Here is a 25,453-nt window from a genome sequence, read left to right on the forward strand (position 1 = left end):
TTCTTGTCCCCACGCCACCTTCTTCCCTCACACGTACGTATTAAATAATAATAATAATAATAATATTCAAATACAATCAACTTCAACGTACGAGTAAGTAATTATTACAGTATATAAATACAAACAACTTCCAACTTTTAACATAAGACTCATATAAACAATTAAGAGTAATTATACTAATCCATGAGTAATTATTTTTTATTTTTTTTTAAATGCTAATTTTTGAAAAAAAAAACTAAAAAACAAGAGACTACTCACAAAGAGTCCAAAGATACAAGAAATAAAAGAAAACAAACAAAAATTACATAAAGAATTAACGGGTAATTTAGAAAATTTAACCGACTCCTTTTGTTTTTTTTTTTTTTTGACTCACCTAAAGGAAAAGACACGCCTTTAATTTATTATTACTTTACCGTTTTAAACTAGTTACGTACTATTGTTATTTTAATGTTTTATTGCTTGTATATTAGTAGATTAATTTAATTTGTACAGATATCCTCAAAGATATTAACAATAATAATAAGTTAATAACAATAGAACATGCACAAAAAATAAGTAAAATTTAAATTCCAGTAATTAATGAATAAATCAATGGTATGAAAACAAGATGATCTTTACATTCATCAACCTAATAAAATCATAATAACTGTAAAAAATCACATGAATTCACTACGTGAGTTAATAATTATATGGCGACCGATAAACGTTGCTTCTTCGCCGGATGAGGTGACTCCACTTCTTGTTCGCCGATGAACAGTTGACTTTTCTTGACTAAGTCAACGTTCAAACCCATATGGAACTCAGGGAAAGCCGGCAAGTTGAGGTCAAAGTCACGCGGTTGACTGTTGGATGAAGAAGTTGTGACGCCGCTGGTTGTAACGGTGCCGGAGACGTTGCCGTCGTAGTGCCGTCGTTTGTGGCCGCCGAGTGCTTGGCCGGTGGGGAAGGACCGGTGGCAGATGGAACACTCGTGGGACCTACCACTAGGTTTTAAAGTGGAGAAAGTGGTGGTGGTGGTGGTGGTGGCGGAGGTGGATGGGTGGTGGTCGTCGGTGGTGTTCTTACGGTGGCTGGCTTTGTGGCCACCTAATGCTTGGTAAGAAGAAAACTCCTTGTTGCAAACACTACACTTATGAGAAACTGGTAGTGGCGGCCGTGGCGGCGATGGGGCGGCGGCCACGGTGTTGCCGCCAACGCCGCCGCGGGAGAGTAGCATAAGGCAAAAAGCCAAGTACTCCTCTTCCGTCGGTTGCTGTTGTATAGCATCTGACGGATGAGTGATGTCACTATCAGTGCTGGTGGTGGTGGCGGCAGTGATTGTGGAACGTGGTCGCTTAGACCGCTTTCCTTTGTTCCAAGAGTCTTGAATTATGGTTGTGGTGGTTGGGAAGATCATGTCTTTGTGGTGGAAAGACGGTGGTGGTGACGCCACGGTTGTTGCCGGAGAGTTTAGAGCTTCAAGTGCCATATATGTAATTGTTGTAATGTTGTATTGTAATGTAACTTGCTTGAGAGGTAGTAGTGTTTTAAGTGTTGTAGTGGTTTATGTTTGCTCTTTACATTTGTGGCTACATTTGTGGCTATATATAGAGGAAAAAGTATTCCCCTACCATAGTTGACTAACATGTTCAATATAAGATAAGTCTTAACTCATGGCTTTAAATATGGTACAACCATAAAGAATATCTTGCTTTTTAAAACTATAAAAAGGTTAACTTATGTAAATAAACTTTCCTCAACTTGTATTTAGTAAAATAATTTGTAGCATTTATTTGTTGTTCTAATGGCTGTTAAATATTTTTACTTTAAATGTTATTGAGTTTTGTGAAGCCAAATTTGGAATAGTCTAAAAGTTGTAAGCTGATTATGTTTTATTTTTATATATAACGTTTATCCATAAAGTAAACATATTTGTATATATTAATTTAATTTAATTAATGATATTTTGCTTTACTAATAGTTTTATAAAAGTAAATACTGCTTTTATATTTTTAAGATAAATATTGTTCCGTTATTTTTGAAACATAAATAATTTTAAAATTTATTAAAGGAAGTTATAAAAATAATATTTAATTTATTAAAATGTAGTGATGTAAAGAATGTGGAGTATACACGTTGAGAGTTGAGTGGGTAGCGGGTAGATGACCAGTGAAGTCGGCGGTCAGGGTCAAGAATAGTGGGAGTGGAGTTAGGGGGGTATTATCGTCTTTTTCAGTTTAAAAGGAAAGCATCAAGATATTCATATGGCTGCTACACGTCTATTTTTTTAATTATTTTTTCTCATACTAATCTTGTGGGTCAAAATTTGGACTTTTTCAGAGTCAAACTATCCCTCCCAACAAAAACGTGTATTTTTACTCTTTTACAAGGTCCCCATATATCCTCATTGACTCCATAACCCATAGTATGTATGAACAAGATATTTGTGGGTTTGGGTTTATCTAGAGTTGGATTTGGGATAGTTTCAATTCGAAGCCACAAATACGTTTAGTTAAACGTATTGTGTTTATGTTAATTTACGAGCTTATAGTTGGCCTGTTTTAACCCCATATATTTATTGTTTAGATTTTAAAATTCGTTTGACATAACAATTTACCTATCTGAATTTTTTTATGCTAAGATTTAAAGTTTTAATAATAATTCGGCATAGTCTAAACATAACTGCTTTAAAAATAATATATGGATTTAGAGTTATATAACATTAACATGTAAAAAATAAATTGGGTTAAACAAGTCGTGCTATATTAATTCGTGTTTTGTGTCCAGATTCATATGTGTGAAACCATTTTCTGGTTCAGATTCATGTTCGGTCTGCTCAGCATCACTTATTATGGTTATAGATAATTTCAGCTATCTATATTTAAAAATGGATTGTACTTATCCATAAACTAACACGATTAATCAACACATGTTTGTTTCTATTGTTAATTAATAATTACTGAATTATTTAGTGATTCTTATATTTGTTTCTTTATGCAATTTGATAAGTAACATATTTAATATTTATGCTTATTGGCATATTTTTATCATTCAGTCAGTCGATAGTTAAATACTTCATCCATTGATTTCATCATATTTAATTGCTTTTACAATGTAAAATTTTGTGGTAGGTGGTTTTTGCTATAGCAAGAAGTTAGTAGCATTCTTTTACGTATCTGAACATGGCATTAACCTTATGATGGTTTAAATAGATTTGAGTTAATTTCGGGTTAAACTCTTAAAATGTTGGCGAATCGGATTTAATAATCTAAACTCTAACTTATTTGCAAGGATGAATTCTAATACAAAAAATGTTTACAAACAGTTCTATATTTGAATATAATTTCCTCTAACGATATCATACTAACTAAAAGTTAACACAGTTAGTCTTTTTTCTTTTAAGACGTAGACTATTTATGTGACAAAAGCATGTCTCTTACTACAAATGAAGAGAGATACTTAATACACTTGGCCTACGTTTCTAATGAACACCAGATTGAAGCCCTGAAAAACTAAGGAAAACCGGTTTAAATAATCCTAACTATGCTTTATTGACAAATAACAGTCCCAACTTAATACTTAGTTTGTGGCGGTCCCAACTAAATGTGTATTTGTTTAGAACGGTCAACGACTAACAGAATCCTAACGGCGTTAGTTGCAGATCGCTGGAAAAACGTTTTTTCCGGAAAACTTACATTTTTCGTTGGGAAACTCAACCTGAACACCACCAACCAATTACCACCACCACTTGAGCACTAGTAATTGATTCCGATGTTGATTCTAAAGTTCTGGCGACTTTAATAAACGGGGCTTTTACTAGAAAAATGTTCATAGAGGTCCGATCTAATGTTACAATTTACAAAGAGGTTGGAATTGAAAAGATTGAGTTTCCAACGAAAAATGCGAGTTTTCCAACTAACGACGTTAGGGTTCTATTAGTCGTGGACTGTTGTAAACAAATACACCTTAAATTGGGACCGTCACCAGTCAAGCGTTAAGTTGGGACTCTTATTTACCAATACGACATAGTTGGGATTATTGAGAAACCAATTTTCCAAAAACTTATAGGGTTAACTTGCAACTAGTATATTGACTTAATTTTAGTACACACGAAAGTAGAGGAACAAGAATACCATACCGAGGCCGGTCTAGAGGGCGTGTGATGGTAATGCGATGTAGCTATGATGGTAGAGCACTTGGTTAGCATGCAAGAGGTTAATTTTCACTTTTAGCCGTTAGTATAACAAACCACAAAATAAATCAAATGAGAAGTAAATAAATAAAAGAAGAAAATTTCGACTCACATTGGTGGCGGAAAGAAAAGAAAAGGCTTCCAGCATGGTATAAATAGGAATGTAAGTTTTTGTCCCACATTGCTAGATTATAAAACTAGTGAGCTCTTTATAAGAAAGAAAGCTCATATGTAATATTCTTATAAGACAAATCACACCCAGTGGTCCTAGCGGAGGATGCGAAGCACCCGCACGCGCACACGCTCGGGCGAAGTGCGATGGGCGCAATGTGGCGCTTTGATGGCGCACGCTTGCATCGCCGCGAGCCGCTTAAGGGTCGCCTTAGTATTTTTGTGGAAAATTAAAAATTTTAATACTCATCCCATCGCGATACATGACAGGTTTAGATTAGTCTCATCGCGTTACGCGATGACATGTAAAATTATCCAGAAACTTTGTGGCGTCGCGATACGCAATGGACTATTAAAGTAACACATGGCGATACGGGACGTTGAGGTTACGTAGACAAGACACATAACGTGCCACGTGGCATGCCACTTAGCCTACCTAGGGCTGACTCGGCAATGCTACAAGATTCATCGCGATACGCGATGGCCTTTGTTTATGACCATCGCGTATCGCGACGGGTTACAAAATCAGCTATAAATAGATTGGACACTCCTCGTCCCACAACACTTTTTCTCTCTGAAATCTCTTTCTATATTAAGAAAATAATATAATGTCCGAGTGATCGTAGCGATATCCTATCCGATCGAAAGAAACTTATATACGCGAATCCAAAAGCTATGCCTATCAAGGTAAGACATTGTGTCATCGTGTAAAGTTTCCATTCTCATGATTATCGTTATGATTAAGAGATTTATATTAATATAAATATACTACATTGTGTTTAATCTAGGTATTTAATACCAGGAAACGCTCACTATAAACTTAAACTTACAAGGTGGACATTCGAGTTTTTGAACAACTTACATTTGCGTGAGACAACTATTTTCCCGACACTTTCATGTTAATTTCAAAACCTATAAAACTCATGGCAGATTGTCTAAATGTTTTCAAATATATTGTTAAAGTATTTTAAATACAGTGATTAAGTTTCTGTAGACTTACGGGATGGTTACTATCAGTATTGTGGGGTTTTGTATACAAGGCTTGCCTACTGGGCTATTACACGTTACTTATTGGACAATTGTTAGCCAATAAGTAAAATGAACACAATCATAGATACGGTCGAGTGACAAGTACCTTTCGATAATTTGTAAGCAGGCAGATGTAAAGACATCTTAATGTTGTAAATGTAAAATGCGTCATTTACAAATGAATGTACTCACCAGTATTTCTTGTTGATCAAATATTTTAAATATGTTTCAGGTGACTTGTTAGAGACAAAGGAATGATGCCTGCGGGCTTCCAGCTTAAATAAGTGGCTTGTCGCCAGAATAAGGAAACGTGTTTTGTAAATTAGGGTTTATCCCTATAAAAATTATGTGTATCAAAAAGGGTTAAATTCTCACTTTATAATAATACGAATCATGGTGTTTTTATAACTCTGATTATTTTTCCTAACTACGGTTCTGTTAAAATATTCCGCTGCAAAATAATTTAATAAATACCGATACCACCAATCAATGTTCATGGATTCTCTCCCAGGGTATAGGGGTCGGGGGCTATGACACTTAGACTTTTAAAAATATTGTATATTAGCCCATCACGTTTTTCCACGGTCCATACCCCCCCCCCCCCCGGCCAACACACACCCCACACCCCACTAGGATCAAGTGGTTTTTACGAAAAGAAGGGTTTGCTTATTCGCTGAGTATTCTCATGTTATCGATGTACTTATCTAACAGTGACCCTAAGAATTCATATGCCCACCCCAAGCCAGAAAAACTATGCTCATTCCTTAATGAACTAAATAATGTAACTATTTTTTTAAGACGATTAAAATTATAACAATTAGCTAATTCGTGGTATTAGATTGAGTTTATTGCACTAATTTGTGTGAACCTTCCGGTGGGCAAAAGTGAAATTGCACTAATTTTGACGTTATTTTACTAATCTCGTGAAAATAACGTTAAAAGTGGCGAAAGGTTAATCAGACATCATGTGGTGGTGTTGATAGCCGAAAGACAAGGGTACATGCACCAATCTGCCGGTGTCCCGATGATTGAGTGTTATGTGCCTTACTATCGAGCTGAAGGTCTCACCGTAAGCAGCATCTCTATCCCTATGGGGTAAAGGTAATGATGCCTGCATCTTACACTTCTCAAACCCTACCATAACTTTGCTATTGATGGGATATACTGAATGCGACGACGACGACGACGACGATAATGATGATGATGAGATTGAGTTTTTTAGGCTTATAAGTGTTCAAACATTCTAAAAATATATATGTAACATTAGGAATTTTTAAAATTTTTGTGCCTCAGAAAAACCGAGACCCACTTGGGCCCTTCACTATGAAGTGTTCACTTCCCCTTCAATAAATTCACATGGCTGTTTTGCACCAAACCACGTCTCTAAATCCTGAAACCACTTGCTATTATAATAATTACTCCTTTAGCATTTAAATAAATCATAATATATAGTGGTATGAAGTTTGATGATTTAAAAGTACGCGGCATTTCATTAAACCTATTTGATAGCGATAGGGCAAGCTCCCATATTCCACAAGATTCATTTCGGCAACCAAACCAAACACAAGTACATATTTGGTTTCATTATCTTTGGCCGGAAAGTTGAATACAAGGTTTTGCTAGCTAATCTTTAAATACTATTAAAGCAATACAATGTGGATACATGGCCTTCAATTAGGTTGTCCACATGTGCAATCCAGTCATCAAACTACCATTTTCAGAAGCTCTAATATTGTGTCATGTGTCATGTTGACCAAACACCAAAATACTTATTTAAACCTTAATATTTTCCACCAATATCATTTTAATCTCTCTCTCTCTCTCTCTGCTTACTAACTCCACCATCCACCATCTTCTATATTCCGGTAATGTAGATCAGGATTAATCGTTTTCCGGTAAGGTTATATATTTACTCTAATGGCCAACAATGTTATTTGATTTTCCGGCAAGGTAATATATTTTTCCGGTAAGGTTTTCCGATATGGTTTATATTTATTTTAATTGTTATAAAATTTTGTAATAATCTCTTTAGGTTGTATATCAAAATCTAAGATTGAATTGATATTTTGAAGTTTTTACGATTTTCCGGTAAGGTTTTCCGGTAAGATTTTTGTTTTTCATTTTTGTTTGTATTTAATCTCTATCTCTCTCTCCCTATCTCTCTCGGCTTACTAACTCCACCATCCACCATCTTCTATATTCCGGTAATATAGATCGAGATTAATTCGTTTTCTGGTAAGGTTATATATTATACTCTAATGGCCAACAATGTTATATGATTTTCCGGCAACATCATATTTTCTTCCGGTTATTGTAGATCTAACCTTTTTATCTTTGTTTTCATTGTTAACTGATTTTTTTAAAATCAGTTTAGGTTCTAAATCAAAAACGGAGATGAAGCTAATATTTATACATTTTTACGTTTTTCCGGTAAGTTTTTCCGTTCATGTGTTATACCTATAACAATGGTTGTTTTATATTTATTTGAAGTTTTATATTTTTCATGTTTTTTTCTTTCACATGTTGTTCTTCTAGGTTCTAAATAAAAAGTTTCATCCATGAACATTATCATTAGTCTTTTCCGGTAAGGCCTATAATAAATTGTAAATCAGTAGTTTAACATTCCATAACATGTAGCATTACCGTGATTATTATTTTTATTTCTAAAACGATTACAATTTCGAATTTTAAATTCCAAATTTAAGTTAAATTTAAAATTTGTAAATGGTAAGTCGATATTCCATAAAGTCTAAACTTACCATAATTCAATTTATTATTTTCTAAAACGATTTGATTTAAAAAGTTTAAATTTCCAAATTTAAATTAAAGTTGATTTTTTTATTTAATTGTTGGTCAAACGTTTAAGTTGGTAAGTTAAACGATTTGATTTAAAAAGTTTAAATTTCCAAATTTAAATTAAAGTTGATTTTTTTATTTAATTGCTGGTCAAATGTTTAAGTTGGTAAGTTAAATGATTTGATTTAAAAAGTATAAATTTCCAAACGATTTGATTTAAAAAGTTTAAATTTCCAAATTTAAATTAAAGTTGATTTTTTTATTTAATTGCTGGTCAAACGTTTAAGTTGGTCAAATATTTTTAAATTGTCTAGTCAAACATTAAAGTTGAATTTAACTTTTAGTTGAACTTTTTAAATGGTTGATTAAACAAACATTCATGATGTCTAAAATTACCATCACTAAAATATATTATTTCTAAAACGATATAATTTAAAATTTATAAAATTACAAATTTAAATTAAAGTTTAATTTTATGAATTACTGGGTAAATATTTCATAGCATGTAACATTACTACGATTAAAATTTATTATTTGTAAAATGAATATTAATATTTAATTTTCTCATTTCAGGTTATGTTCCCAACTTGATATAGCTAATTTAATGGGTTGAAAATTGTTGATAAGATATCTTATTTTTTGTTTAATATTGATGTATATTTTTGTTATTATTCATGTATTTATGTATTTTTCACAATTCATGTAATTTATTTGATTTTTATATAATCAATCATATATAGTTGTTGGTTTTGTCCATTTAATATATTTTAATCAGAACCGAAGCATTAAAGAAAATTTTATTTTTGTATCTTATATTTATCTATTTATTAATGATAATCTCTATAATTTATAATAATTATTATAATTTTAGTAATTTTGTTATTATTAATTCATTACCTTTTCTAATTAGTTGTTACATCTTATTTTGACATAAATAATAACATTTACACCTTACCATTTTTATATTTCAATATATTTGACTTAAAACATTATTATGTTATTATATTGTAAGATACATTATATTTTCTGTATATAACCAATTACGTTATATATGGAAAACCCAATAAATAAGTTATAAAGTTTTTATTATTTTAATTACAAGATATTTAAACTTCTTTTAAATTCAAAAATTGACCAATCTTTCAACAAATTTTTAAAGGTTTTAATACTCTCTATAATTTTAAACTCATTTCAAAATCTTTTCATAATTTTTTTAGGTTTTCAAAGTAACCGATTTGATTTTCATTTTTGTAGTTATTTCTAAATTAATTAGTCATATTAGTAAAATTAGAACATATTTGATTTTAATATTTGTGATTTGACATTAACTAGAATAAGTTATCATTTTAATATTCAAAAAGCTGATTGTCAAACTAAAAATACGTGCCCTAATTGTAATGTAATCTTACTTTAATTTACATGAATGTTAATTATTAATTAATACTAAAATAATAACCGTGTTATTTTAGAACACAATATTCAAATTGACGTAATTTCTAATAATCAATACTTAATATATATATATCATAATTTAAATAACCGTTTTATCATCATTTATAAATATTTTTCGTCACATAAGATTTAGTGAATATTATTAAACATGACAACTTTTCATAATTTATTAATATTATTATTCACATGAATCAAAATATTTCAAATTATTTATATCTTTGCATAGAAGTCCAAATTTAAACTTAAAACTACAAAATTTAAACTCATTTTTAATTAACATATTTAAACTCTTTTTAAATTCGGAAATTGACCATTTTTTCAACAAAATTTTAAAGGTTTTAATACTCTCCATAATTTTATACTCATTTCAAAATCTTTCCATAACTTTTTGAAATTTTCAAATTAACTGATTTAATTTTCATTTTTGTAATTATTTCTAAATTAATTAGTCATATTGCTAAAATTAAAACCGATTTGATTTTAATTTTTGTGATTTGACATTAACTAGAATAAGTTATCATTTTAATATTTAAAAAACTGATTTTCAAACTAAAAATACTTACCATAATTGTAATTTAATCTTACTTTAATTTATGTGATATTAATTATTATTATTAACTAATACTAAAATAATTACCGCGTTATTTTAGAACACAATATTTAAATTGACATAATTTCTAATAATTAATTCTTAATATATCATAAATTAAATAACCGTTTTATCATCATTTATAAATATTATTCAGCACATATGATTTAGTGAATATTATTAAAAATGACAACTTTTCATAAAATATTATTGTCACTTTCTATTTCAAAAATTAAATTAATCACATATTAATTTCTTATTGTTATTATTTATAGTAGATTCAATTGTTATGAGATTCCACACCCGAAACATAAGTTTTTTTTTATATTCATCGTTTTAAATTTGGTTATGTATGTTCAATATTTTTTTTTAATTTGTGTTCACAAAATATTAATGTCACTAAATTTCTCAATAATATTAAACACGTATTATATTTTTATCCATTTTAACTAAAAAGTTTTTTAAACATAATATAAATCTTCTAATTATAACATTCAAACAATTTGATAGTCTAAGTCTTCATAATGTTTTCAAAGAATATTAAAAATATTTGATAATTTATTTCTTATATGTTTATATTTTGTTTTCATTGATTTTGTATCATATTTTTTCACCTTTAATTATTTTCATAGTCAACATAAATTTTTTTAATTTTTCCAAAGTTATTTGAAAATTCATTTATTGTAAAATGTCTTCAAGTTTTCCAATTTTAACAAAATATTAATGCCAGTAATCATTTAAAAGTTTGTTGTAAGATTGGTCAAAAATCAAATAAAATTTCATAATTTTTTAAAGTTAGACTAATTCCAACTTTTTTTGTATTTTGTAACTATTTTGAAAATATTTCAAATCAGGTTGTTTTAGAAGAGTATAAAATTTGTTAGGTATAAAATGACGGTTAAAAAAGATTTTTATATTTCAATATATTTAGTGATAAGTTATTCCACCCGCGTGCAGAGGCGGATCCAAGGCAACACAACGGTGGGCCGGTGCCCACCGTCCGGCTGCCGAAGTGCCGCGTTTGCGAGTACGATTTTAGTATATTATGCCTCGACAAGCAGTCCGTGCCCATCTTCCGCTGCTAGTCCATGCCCACCGTAGTTTAACATCATCACGGATTTACAGGGAGGGATCGACCTACGGAAGTGGTCTGGTTAAAATAGCTAAAATGAAATGTTGCCGAGTGTCTGAAACTCTTATAGTAGAAACCGCTAGTGACACTTCGGTTAAAATAATGAAAATGGTTAGGGACTGTAAGATAGAATTGGATGGACATGAGTTCCCTGTTACCTTGTATGTTATGACCTTAGGAGGGTTCGATGTGGTTTTGGGGATGGATTGGTTGTCTGAGTTTGAGGCTCAGATAGTATGTAAGAGTAGGATAATAAGGTTAAAGTCCTTGGATGATAGTGCGGTGACGTTTTATGGTGATAAGGAAAGTTATGGGCTTAATGTCATTTCGATGATAAAAGCCGAGGGTTTGTTAAGGCGAGGGTACGGTGCCTACCTGGCGTATGTTGTCGATGCCACGGCCGAGACGAAAGAAATGAAAGATGTTCCTATTGTGCGCGACTACCCAGAAGTGTTCCCTGAGGATCTTCCGGGGTTGCCACCAGAGCGAGAGATAGAATTTCAGATAGATTTAGTATCAGGAGCCCAACCTGTCCCGAAAGCGCCTTACCGTCTAGCACCGTCCGAGATGAAAGAATTGATGTCCCAACTGCAAGAACTCCTCGACAAAGGTTTCATAAGACCAAGTGTTTCCCCGTGGGGCGCACCAGTGTTGTTCGTGAAGAAGAAGGACGGAAGTATGAGAATGTGCATAGACTATCGTGAGTTGAATAAGCTTACGGTAAAGAATAGATATCCTTTGCCAAGGATTGATGATCTGTTTGACCAACTGCAAGGTTCAAGTTGGTTCTCACGAATAGATCTCAGATCAGGCTATCATCAGCTGAAGGTGAAGGAGGCAGACATCCCTAAGACAGCGTTCCGAACGCGGTATGGACACTACGAGTTCCTCGTAATGTCATTCGGTCTAACAAATGCTCCTGCATCATTTATGGACATGATGAATAGGGTGTGTCGACCGATGTTGGATAAGTCGGTTATCGTCTTCATTGATGATATATTGATTTATTCAAAGAGCGAGTCTGACCATGCTGAACATCTGAGAGAGGTATTGGAGACCCTGAGGAAAGAGAAGTTGTATGCTAAGTTTTCGAAGTGCGCGTTCTGGTTAAGAGAAGTGTAATTTTTATGTCACGTGATTAATCCGGAAGGGATTACCGTGGACCCAGCTAAGATTGAAGCGATAACAAATTGGAAGACTCCACAGAATCCGACTGATATACGAAGCTTCCTAGGGTTAGCTGGCTACTATAGGAAATTCATCGAAGGTTTCTCCAAGATAGCCGCACCATTGACCGGTATGACCAGAAAGTCGGTAGTATTCAGTTGGGGTAAGTTTCAGGAAGAAGCTTTTGAGGAATTGAAGAAAAGACTCACACAAGCTCCAATCCTTACTCTACCCGATGGTGATGAGGATTTGGTTGTTTGTGCAGATGCCTCGCATCAGGGGTTAGGTTGCGTGTTGATGCAACGAGGAAAGGTGATAGCTTACGCGTCTAGACAGTTGAAAGTCCATGAGAGTACTTATCCGACGCATGATTTAGAGTTAGCAGCTGTAGTGCATGCTCTTAAGATATGGAGGCATTATCTGTACGGTACTAAGTGTACTATCTATACAGATCATAAGAGTTTAAAGTACTTCTTCGAGCAGAAAGAATTGAACATGAGGCAGAGAAGATGGTTGGAGTTGATTAAGGATTATGACTGCGACATTAAGTGCTATCCCGGTAAATCTAACGTGGTCACTGACGCGCTAAGCCGTAAGAACGAGGAAGTCCTTGCAACAGTAAAGTCATACAAGTTGATCATGAACCCAAGTCTCTTTGAAGAAATCATCAAGGTGCAGTTAGAGGTGTTAGTAGATGAAGGGTTAGTAAAGAAAGAAAGGATTTATGGCCAGCAAGATGAGTTGATGGAAAACACTCATGGAGTTAAGACTAGGTTCGACCGTATGTGGATCCCACGCCATGGTGATCTTAGAAGTCGAATCTTAGATGAGGCTCATAAGTCAAGATATTCGATTCATCCAGGAGCTACAAAGATGTATCAAGATTTGAAAAGAGACTACTGGTGGCCTGGGATGAAGAATGATGTAGTGGATTATATTAGTAAGTGCTTAACTTGCTTACAAGTCAAAGCTGAACATCAAAAGCCTTATGGGAAGATGCAACCGCTAGAGATACCTGAGTGGAAATGGGAACACATCACCATGGATTTCATAACTAAGCTACCTCGTACAGCTAAGCATCATGATACCATCTGGGTGATAGTGGACCGTTTGACCAAGAGTGCTCACTTTCTGTCTATACGAGAGGCCATCTCGTCAGAAACCTTAGCAAGCTTGTTCATTAAAGAAGTTGTAACCAAGCATGGAGTACCGTTATCGATCGTGTCTGATAGAGATACACGGTTTACTTCAAGGTTCTGGAAGAAATTCCATGAAGCTATGGGGACGAGGTTGAACATCAGTACGGCGTATCATCCTCAAACCGATGGACAGTCTGAAAGGACGATCCAAACCCTTGAGGATATGCTGCGTGCTTGTGTTTTAGATTTTGGTGGAAGTTGGGATGATCATCTGCACCTGGCAGAGTTCTCCTATAACAACAGTTACCATTCAAGTATTGGTATGCCACCGTTCGAGATGCTTTACGGTAGACGATGTAGGACCCCGGTGTGTTGGGGTGAGATTGGTCAGAAGGAAATGGGAAGCCTAGAAGTGGTTCAAGAAACGTCTTCAAAGTTCGATCAGATCAAAGCAAGAATGAAAGCCGCTCAAGACAGACAAAAGTCTTATGCAGATAAGCGGCGACGACCAATTGAGTTTAACGTTGGCGACAATGTGATGCTTAAGGTGTCGCCTTGGAAAGGGATTATCCGTTTTAGGAAAAGAGGGAAGTTGAGTCCAAGGTACGTTGGACCGTTTAAGATTGTAGATCGTGTGGGTGAAGTAGCTTATAAGCTGGATTTACCCGATGAGTTAGAAGGAATTCATTCAACCTTCCATGTTTCTCATCTGAGAAAATGTCTAGCTGATGACACATCCCACGTGCCATTAATGGACATTGAGGTTGATCAACAGTTGAACTACATTGAGCAACCGATCGAGATAGTTGACCGCAAGGAGAAGCAGCTTCGTCACAAGGTTATACCGTTAGTGAAGGTGATATGGAAGCATCGCAAAGGTTCAGATGCTACTTGGGAAGCGGAGGATGAAATGCGCAAGTTTTACCCAAATTTGTTTATGTAATAGTTAGGTTTCGGGGACGAAACCTCTTTAAGGAGGGAAGACTTGTAACATCCTACTTTCGGTTATTATAATAAAAATAAATTTCGTTATTTCATAGTGGATCGTTATCGGTTTAGATAAATAGAATACGATTTGGGCTAGTGTTGGGTAAATGAATATGGGTTATGGACTTGGGTTAGGAAAGAAAGAAGGAAAGACCATGGGCTTAAGCCCATGATCTATAAATATATAAACCCTTAATATCCATTTAATCCTCATTCACACATATTCCATACACCACCCAAAACACACACTTAAGATTTCTCTAGTTCTTCCTTATCTCTAGCCGAAATCAAGAAGGAAACCGAGCACCGACCTGAGGTAATGATAGTTTAATATTGTACGAGCCTAAACCGTTAGTTATAGTCGCGTAACGACGAGCTGACACCATTAAACCGTTTAAATCACAAGATCCGGGTGGAATCGGGTATAAACCGGACCTAAGATGAGTTTAGGGATCACCCTAGCTCAAATCTAGATCAAACGGGACGAAAACGATGAAAACGGTGGAAGAACGAGTGAGATCTCGTTTTTCCGGCGAAAACGCGGTTTTCCGGCGATGACGGCGCCGGAAAGGCGGCGCCGGAAAAGATAAAGGTGTCAGAGAATGTTCCCTGACCTAACCCTAGTTCGCTAAGGAAACTTAGAGAACTAGAGGGTGATTCGTTAGCTAGTTCGCTAAGGAAACTTAGCGAATCAGAGGGTGATTCGTTAGCTAGTTCGTTATGGGAGCTTAGCGAATCAAAGGGTGATTCGTTAGCTAATTTGTTATGGGAGTTTAGCGAATCAAAGGGTGATTCGTTAACTAGTTCGTTATGAGAGCTTAGCGAATCAGAGGGTGATTCGTTAGCTAGTTCGTTTTGGGAGCTTAGCGAATCAAAGGGTGATTCTTTACCCAATTCGTTAAGGGAAAAGTAACGAACTAGGAGTTTAATATAAAGACAGAATGGTCCCTGGACTTAGAAAAGAATTATATAATTACATAACAGCCCTTGGAGTTTGGCAATTTATGAAAGATACCTTTAAAGGTAAATGAGTAACGATTAACTAACCAGGTAATGATTTAATGAAGTAAAACAGCTTAGACGTGTAAGACTAATTAAGTAGCAATGAAATGACTAGAGCGGTACTTAATACTGTAATTATTATACAGTTAGTCGTGCACAGCTCAAGAAGAGAATAACCGTAAACGGTGAACGCAACCGCATTGAGGTGAGTTTCTAGCCCCAATTATGTGTCATGTTTTCGGGGCTGTGTGCATACTCAATATGTTTGTTAATACGCTTATCCTAAGAGATAAGTGTATGCCTTATGTGAATAATGTGAAATGTATGAATGATTGCTTGATGGTACGTGAACGATCTTCGGATATTGCACGTACTGTCAGGTTGTAACGCTATGTATAAGGTAAGTATGATACGTATGCTTATGTGTATGAACGTGATAAAGTTAATAAAAGAAGGAAAGGATGGTTGTATGGTTGTATGGCTACGAAAAGGGTACCGAGCCCTAATAATACTCGAGGTATGATGTATGGTTGTATGGTAACGAAGAGGAAATCGAACCCTACTAATATTCGAGAATTAAGGAACCGAACCCTACTAATATTCGAGGAAAGAGGGTACCGAGCCCTAATAATACTCGAGGAAGGAGGGTACCGAGCCCTAATAATACTCGAGGAAGGATGGTACCGAGCCCTAATAATACTCGAGGAATGTAGGGCGTAATGCTCTTTATAACGTAAGATATGAAAGTAAGTTAGTACAAAAGAAAGTATGAAAGTATGAATGAAAGAATATAAGTTTGTGTGTATTGTATAATGTATGATTAACTAGAACTCACTCGGCGTAACTGACTTTTAGTATGCACGCAGGTGAGTAGGATGAGACAGCTCGCTTGAGGAGACACGTGGCACTGAATAAGAGGCTGACATCGGAAGACTCAAGACGTTTAAGTTTAATGTTTGTTTATTTTGAAAGACAAGATGACGTTTTAAGACAAGATGTGTTTTGTTATGAAATATTTTATGAAAGCTTTTATATTCCGCGAATGTTTTAATTAACTCTGATATTTAGAACTGCGTTTATGAGTAAATCCAACATGAAAGTAGAGCTACCGGTAACGAGGCCTTACAAAAAGTCAATATGTTTGTTTGAATTTCTTTATGTATACTGAATTATTATTTTAACTAAAGGGCTCACTATTATTTTATTATATTATTATATTGTTTTTCTTTTATTTAGCTTATTATAAGGAATTGTACATCATATCCTCTCTCGATTCATTTCCTTCTATCTAGCTTATTGTTTTTCTTTTATTAAATTTTATTTTTATCATTGTATTAACTTTGTTTAATATATTAATAGCATTTGGGTATGAGCTTTCTCTTTTTATGTTGTACTTTATAATTTTATAACAATTATATTATTTGGTTTGATAACTAACTTTAGTTTGTAGAAAAAAATAAAAATATAAATGACTTTTTTGAAAAGTTAATTTGTGAACATCCTATTATTATCAAATCGTGAAGTATACACAAACAAAAAGTATATTGTAACTCATCAATTAAAAGTTTTTTGTTTCGATATTGAAAGTCGCAATAATGATAGTGGCCCGAAAATACCAGTTTATCATCTCATTTGCCCCCAAAAGTTCATTCAACTACGGGCCATTAAATTGGTTGGTTGGCCGAGTTCTCTTTGACCCGGCCTATTTTTTACCCTATTCATTTTGTGCCCACCCTAACAAAAATTTCTAGATTCGCCACTGCGCGCATGTCACGCGGGCCTATACCCTAGTGACATAACATGTTATTAATCTCTTGGTCATGAGTCTGTACACGTACGTGGAACTTCAACTATAATGCTAATTATTAATTAAGGAAGGTGCACGTGGGACCATAACTAAACTGAATTGCAGTATGTAATTTTATAAGACAAAATCTCATAAAGGTAGCAAGTAGCTAGCTACACTCAATCTTTTAAATATATTGATAACAATTAAACAATCTTCCAAAAAGTATATCTAGTTTGCCTGTCTCAAATATATGGTCCTTCTACATGCCTCATAACTTGATACACGAATACATATATAGGTAAAAAGTGTATAAAAATACAAAAAGAAAATGCTCACATTTTTAATACGAATCAAACATATTTATTATTACAAAAATATGAATACCTAACTAGACATGGATTTTATACGACTTTCAACACATTTGACGAGTATTTTCTAACTTGACTTGTCCAAGAAAAGACTGTTGGAAATATGGACCGGTCCGTTTAAGTCAACGCAGCCGACCGGGTTATGACCCATAAGAGTTACACCTTGGGTAACGGATATAGACCGCTTACACTAGTTAACCAGTTATGACTAATAAACGAGATATGGACTTTAATGAGATTGGGCTTGATATGGGCTTGGAGGCCCGACATGATTAACTAGTTAATATGTCATTAGGTCATGATTATTATTATTATTCAAGTAAAAAACCCTAGCCACCATCTCTATCACCTCTCTCTCTCTCTCTCTCGGCTCCATTAACCGCCGCCGGACAGCAGCAGCCGGACAACAACCGCAGCCAAGCCGCGACCTGCCGTAGCAGGCCGCCGCCGTCCCGGGTTGTTCCACCACCGCTGTCGGTCCACTCGTGCACTGCCACCGCTGTTCGTCCGTCTCGTTTGGTCACCTAGCGTCTTCCGTTAGCCCTCGGTGTCTCAACCGGTTATTTATTAACCGAGGTAAACTTAAATATTGTCAGTTAATATTTATGTTTCTTTGGGTGTTGTACTCGTACTCGTAACGTATGTAACCGGATCCTGTACGGTTCCGTTTTTGGTGATTACTCGTTTAATATTCCGCTGTGTTTTTCTTATTTAAGAAACCATTAAAACCGGGTTTAATCGTTAAACCGTTGACTAATCACCACTGGAACCCAACAGTGGTATCAGAGACGCGGTTACAACGTACGAATCGATCCCGGTTCGTTTAAACCGGATCTACATTTCAAACTTTACATCGTTTAAAGTTTGTAGATCTAGATTAGTTTTCGGGTAATTTTAGATTTGGTCAAAATTTTTGTTTATTTTATTTGACCAAGTCAAAACGACCCGAAATTTATTTATTTTTGAATATGTAAATCCGGCCCCGACCTATGTTTGTTTGGTTGTGTTTAGATCTTGAGTTTGTTTTTTGGCCATATAGATGGTTCAAAATTGTAATCGGTTATTTTTTATTTTCGGTTTTCTTTTGGCCATATTGGATGGTTCAAATTTGTAATAGGATAATTATTGTTAGTTTATAAATTTGTAATAAAGAAGACGCGATGATAACCGAGGACGAGCTCAAGGATTTCTTAGAGTTAGTAGGAGTTCGGACAAGATGACGGGATGCACCTAGAAGTCCATCCTTATGGTTGTTTTGTGTTATGAACCCCTTGACCCGATCGGTCTCCCTAATTGGCTCTAGCGAGACCGATCATCTTTTGGCCATAAGGATTTACATATTATGATTTCTTATTTTGGTTGCTTGATTTGTTTATAATAGGATTATATTATCACCAACTTAATACCAAATAAAATTGGAAAATAAACATTTTTAATTAACCATTTATGTTTTGCAAATTAAAAGCGTTTTGATTTCCAAAACTAATAACTTAATAGTTTTCTATTAATTTAAAATTGTTTAGTCATATCACGACAAACTTAGTTTTATTAGGTTATTTAAAACTAAGTGTCCTGAGAGATGAAAGGGTTCATCAATTCGTCCCGATAATAAATACAGTAAAATTTGACTTTTACTCTATTTGGTAATTTAAAATTAATCCCAATTTAAAACCAATAGTTTATGTCAATCCTACTACAAGTCACACTTGAGGCATACTGCGAAATTTCGAGTGTTTGGAGCTACAGCACCGCACTTGTTTTCTAGCCTATCCCATCAAGGTGAAAGCGTTCCGTTGACACATCCGACCCTTTTACACGTCTCTATACTAGGACAACTATTACTTTACTCTCATGTTACGTGCTAAAGCTGTCTGGAGACTTAAAGTGGGCAAAGATGAGGCTAAACGTATCTATACAGGCAATCGTTGTCTCTATAGGCCTCATAACCGAGAGTTGTGCTCTATTCACAATTGACAATCGTTGTCAATCTGCCTAACCACTTATTAATGTTGTGTGCTACAGCTGCCTTTAATAACTGGAAGCCAAATTCTCAGACTCCTATTTCATTAATGTTATTGGGTCATTAATAATAGGATTACAACATCAAAAATACTAATTAAATTTACTTTTGCTTTATTAATCAGATGTCTTCAAACAAAAATTCACCCTACGCCCTTAAGTCTATCCTTGAGAAGGAGAAACTAAACGGTACCAACTTCATCGAATGGCACCGCAACTTAAGAGTAGTTCTTACAATGGCAAAGCGCCTGTATGTTCTCGATGGACTTGTTCCAAGCGAGCCTAAAAACAACACAGTCGCTTCTTGAAAAGATCTTGACAAGCATAGGGATGACTCGGCTGAGGTCTCCTGTATTATGCTAGCCACCGTGACTTCTGAGCTTGCTAAAGGCTTAGAAGACTTTGGTGCCTATGAGATGCTGGAACAACTCAAGGGCATGTTCCAGAAACAATCCCATCAGGAACGGTTCGATACCATGAAACAACTCATAAGTTGCAAGATGGCAGAAGGGTCTCCCGTCAGTGCGCATGTTCTTAAGATGAAGGGGCACATCGATCAACTCAAGAAACTTGATTATCCCATGCTTGATGAGATGGCATCGGATTTCATCCTCAACTCTCTCCCCAGCTCTTACGACCAGTTCGTAATGAATTTCAACATGAATGGCTGGGTAAAAGACAGTGTCGGAGCTGCACAACATGCTCAAAACGGCTGAGATGAACATTCCTTCAAGGACCAATCAAGTTTTGATGATCCGATCTGCTGGTGTAAAGAAGCCTAAAACCAAGAATCAGGGTTATAAGGGAAAAGGCAAGAAAAAAGTTACTGTTGCTGCCAAATCTGCCACCAACACTAACAAGAAAGTTGCAAAGGCACCACCGCCGCCTCCTGAGGAGCGCCAGTGCTACAAGTGCAACAAGATGGGGCACTGGATGCGTAACTGTCGCGAGCATCTAGCTGAGCTAGCAAAGAGGAAGGCCAATGGTGAAGGCCCTTCTCGAGGTATTTCCATATACGTTATTGAACTTTTCACTGTCTCTAGCAACACATGGGTATTTGATACCGGATGTGGTTTCCACATTGTTAATGTCTTGCAGGAGCCTGAGAAGTGGAAGAAACTAAATAAAGGCAGCATGGAACTCATCGTTGGAGATGGGAAGAGAGTACCAGTTCTGGCAACTGGAGTTTTTCATTTTACTTGTCCATCTGGCCTAGTTTTTCTTGAACAATTGTTTGTATGCTCCTGGTTTGACCAGAAACATCATTTCATTTTCATTGTTGCTTGAACAAGGTTTTAAGTACGTCTTTAATGGCATGGCTATTTCTGCTTACTTAAATGATATCTTTTATTTTGAGGCTAAACCTCGAAATGGTATTTATGAAATTGATGTTCAAACTGATAATAACGTATATCATTTTTCAAAACGTATCAAGACTAGCATCAATGATACTTTTCTATGGCATTGCCGACTTGGCCACATAAGCAAGGCAAGAGTTAAAAGACTCCAATCCGAAGGGATTATTGAATCCACAGGACCGGACTCATTTGATGATTGCGAATCTTGCTTAGCTGGCAAACCCACCAAAGACTCCTTCACTCATAAAAGTGAACGAACAAGTGATCTGTTAGGACTCATACATTCTGATGTATGTGGACTTTTCAGAACCATGACTAGAAACCATGAAAGATACTTCGTTTCTTTTATCGACAATTTTAGTCGATACGCTTATGTGTATCTTATGAAACACAAGCACGAAACTTTTGTAAGGTTCAAAGAGTTTCAAAGCGAATTGGAAAAACAACTTGGTAAAACCATTAAAATGCTTCGATCAGATTGAGGTGGAGAGTATCTCAGCTCAGAGTTCATCACTCATCTAAAATAGCATGTAAGTGTTTCACAGCTCACTCCGCCTGGCACACCCCAACATAATGGCGTGAGCGAGAGGAGAAATCGAACTTTGCTAAAGATGGTTCGATCGATGATGTGTAGAACTAACTTACCTCACTCCTTTTGGTGTCACGCCCTTATGACCACCGCCCGCATTATCAATGTAGCTCCAACCAAGAAGATAGACAAAACCCCATATGAGATATGGCATAAGGGAAAGAAGCCCAAATTGTCTTACCTTAGAGTATGGGGATGTGATGCTTACATCTCAAGTGAGTCTGATGACAAACTTGATCCCCGCCGCGTAAAAGTTGTTTTCGTCCGATACTATAGCCAAAGCGATTATTACTTCTATCATCCTGATACAAATACGATTTCTATCAAGAGGAAAGACCACTTTTTTGAGAAAATCAAGGAACTGGAGATAACATTGTCGATCTTGAAGAAATTCAAGAACCAAAAACAACCGCTGAGGAAGTTGGAGCGTCTGATCTACAAGTTGTTGTTGCTGATATATCAGACGTGAACACGAGCGTTCGCAGAAGTAGCAGGACTCCCGTACCAAATTCTAGATACCTATGGCATTTAGATGGTCCCGAAGTCTTATTAGTAGCCGAGTCTGGCGACGAGCCTACTAACTACAAATATGCTATCTTGGATCCAGAATCCGATAAATGGTAAGATGCTATGAACGCCGAGATGCAATCCATGCATGATAACCAAGTTTGGAACTTGGTTGAGCTACCCCCCGATAGTCGGGCAGTAGGGAGCAAATGGATTTTCAAGAGAAAACCGACATGCATGGAAATGTGCAAACCTATAAAGCACGGCTAGTCGCGAAAGGTTTTACTCAAACTCAAGGTGTTGACTATGATGAAACCTTCTCGCCCGTTGCTATGACTAAGTCAATAAGGATATTGCTTGCCATAGTTGCGTACTATGACTATGAGATATGGCAAATGGATGTCAAAACCGCTTTTCTTAACGGGCATCTTTCTGAAGATGTTTATATGGTTCAGCCTGAAGGTTTTGTCAATCCTAAATATCCTAATAGGGTTTGCAAATTGAATAAGTCCATTTATGGACTTAAGCAAGCATCTCAAAGCTGGAATCTTCACTTTGATGAGAAAATCAAAGAGTTTGGTTTTGTCAAGAATGAAGATTAGCCTTGTGTTTACAGAAAGGCTAGTGGGAGCACTATATCATTCCTCATCTTGTATGTGGATGATATACTGATCATTGGAAACAACATTCCTATGCTTAAGGAAGTTAAGCACTGGTTGGAATCTTGTTTTGCAATGAAAGATCTTGGAGAAGCCGCTTATATTTTGGGAATAAAAATCTATAGAGATAGATCTAAGCGAATTCTACGGCTAAGTCAAAGTACTTACATAGACAAAGTAATGGCACGCTTCTCAATGGAAAACTCCAAGAAAGGAGCTGTCCCAATGACTAAAGGAACAGTGTTGAGCAAATTGCAATCTCCGGCAACGGACATTGAATCTAAGCATATGCAAGTAATGCCATATGCTTCTGCGGTTGGTTCTATCATGTATGCTATGTTATGCACCATACTTGACGTCTCGTACGCCTTGAGCATGACCAGTCGTTTTCAACAGAGTCCTGGCATGGCCCATTGGACTGCTGTAAAGAATATTCTAAGGTACTTGAATAGGACCAAAGATATGTTCTTGGTGTTTGGGGGAGTGGAAGAGGAGCTCACTATAAGGTGTTACACTGATGCTAGCTTCCAGACTGACCGAGATGATTCTCGCTCACAGTCAGGTTTCGTTTTCACTCTCAATGGAGGAGCTATTTATTGGAAGAGCTCCAAGCAGGGTGTAGTGGCGGATTCTACCACTGAATCCGAATATATAGTTGCATCGGATGCTGCTAAAGAGGCTGCTTGGATGAAGAAGTTCATCACCGATCTCGATGTGGTTCCGAGTATTCGCAAACCAATCGAGGTATTCTGTGATAACACATGTGCTATTGCTCAGGCCAAAGAGCCCAGATCTAATCACAGAGCCAAGCGCATTCTAAGGAAGTTCCACCTCATACGGGAGATACTGGAACGAGGTGACATCACAATAAGCAAAGTAGACACAGATCAAAACCTAGAAAACTCGTTCACTAAGCCGATGACTCAGGACAAGCATGACCATCACAGGGATGCTATCGGTCTTAGATTGGCTAGTAATTTGTTTTGATTTAGTATTTGGATGTATGAACATTTAAACAGTTATACTTTTGAGTTCACTTTTGATTTAATGGTTAAATGCAAACGTTGAATATTATAACTGTGTTCATTTTAATATGTTTAATCCATGAATATTGTATTCTAAATTATCCGTAGTCGGTCAGACTCGTGGGAGCGATTCTGAATTAAGACTATTCTGACTTTGGACTCAAAGGGTTGACTTCCAAACTCACAGACCTCTTTATGAATGACGTTGGATGTAACTCGCATCAAATCATCTTCATGGATCTTAGTCATAAGATGCATTTTGATATTGGTATGCTCATTTAGTATCCTTAGACCTGAGATACATATTAGAACTTTCGTTTACTAAAGGTATTCTTTGATCAGTGTCAAACGCTGTCGCGTAACTGCCAGTCATAAAGACATTGGTTGGGAGTATTCTGAAGTTCAGTGGGAGTTGTATGTAATCAATATGGGATTCTGTACTCTTACATGAAATGTAACAGTTAGACATCATGGCGCCTTCGTTGATTCAAACTGGTAAAGTGTGAGGCCTCACCCAAACTTACTGTGTGTTTGATTGGACCACTTTGACTCGAGAACGAAAACGATAATGATTGAACACCATATGAGATTGATATGATCCATGTCTCATTGTTCAATTGATGTCTTATACGGAAAGGATAGATGACAACGATTACTATATTTTCATTATCTTGCAATAGTGTATTCCAAGATCATTTGGTTAATGAATTTAAAAATGTCATAACCTGTTGGGGGCATCCATGTGTAGCTAGAGCACCGCTGGTTGTCAGCGTTGAGAAACTTAACCGAATCCGTCCAAGTGGGAGACTGTTGGAAATATGGACCGGTCCGCTTAAGTCAACACAGCCGACCGGGTTATGACTCGTAAGAGTTACACCTTGGGTAACGGATATAGACCGCTTACACTAGTTAACCAGTTATGACTAATAAACGAGATATGGACTTTAATGAGATTGGGCTTGATATGGGCTTGGTGGCCCGACATGATTAACTAGTTAATATGTCATTAGGTCATGATTATTATTATTCAAGTAAAAAACCCTAGCCACTATCTATATCACCTCTCTCTCTCTCTCTCTCGGCTCCATTAACCGCCGCCGGACAGCAGCAGCCGCAGCCAGCCGCCGCCGGACAGCAACCGCAGCCAAGCCGCAACCCCTGCAGCAAGCCGCCGCCGTCCCGGGTTGTTCCACCACCGCTGTCGGTTCACTCGTGCATCGCCACCGCTGTTCGTCCGTCTCGTTTGGTCACCTAGCGTCTTCCGTTAGCCCTCGGTGTCTCAACCGGTTATTTATTAACCGAGGTAAACTTAAATATTGTCAGTTAATATTTATGTTTCTTTGGTTGTTGTACTCGTATTCGTATCGTATGTAACCGGATCTTGTACGGTTCCGTTTTTGGTGATTACTCGTTTAATATTCCGCTGCGTTTTTCTTATTTAATTATTAAAATGATTAATAATTATGAACCATTAAAACCGGGTTTAATCGTTAAACCGTTGACT

At 35.9% G+C, this 25,453-nt stretch overlaps 1 pseudogene; it reads right to left on the reverse strand.

The window, feature by feature from the left end:
• Nucleotides 1–541: 541 nt before the first annotated feature.
• On the reverse strand, nt 542–1,566 carry LOC143628131 (zinc finger protein ZAT10 pseudogene; annotated as a pseudogene).
• Between the last annotated feature and the right edge of the window lie 23,887 nt (nt 1,567–25,453).

This window comes from Bidens hawaiensis, unplaced genomic scaffold, assembly GCF_021521415.1.
Source record: "Bidens hawaiensis isolate Kalapana, Puna unplaced genomic scaffold, B.hawaiensis_p1.1 tig00004817_1, whole genome shotgun sequence".
Lineage (NCBI taxonomy): Eukaryota > Viridiplantae > Streptophyta > Magnoliopsida > Asterales > Asteraceae > Bidens > Bidens hawaiensis.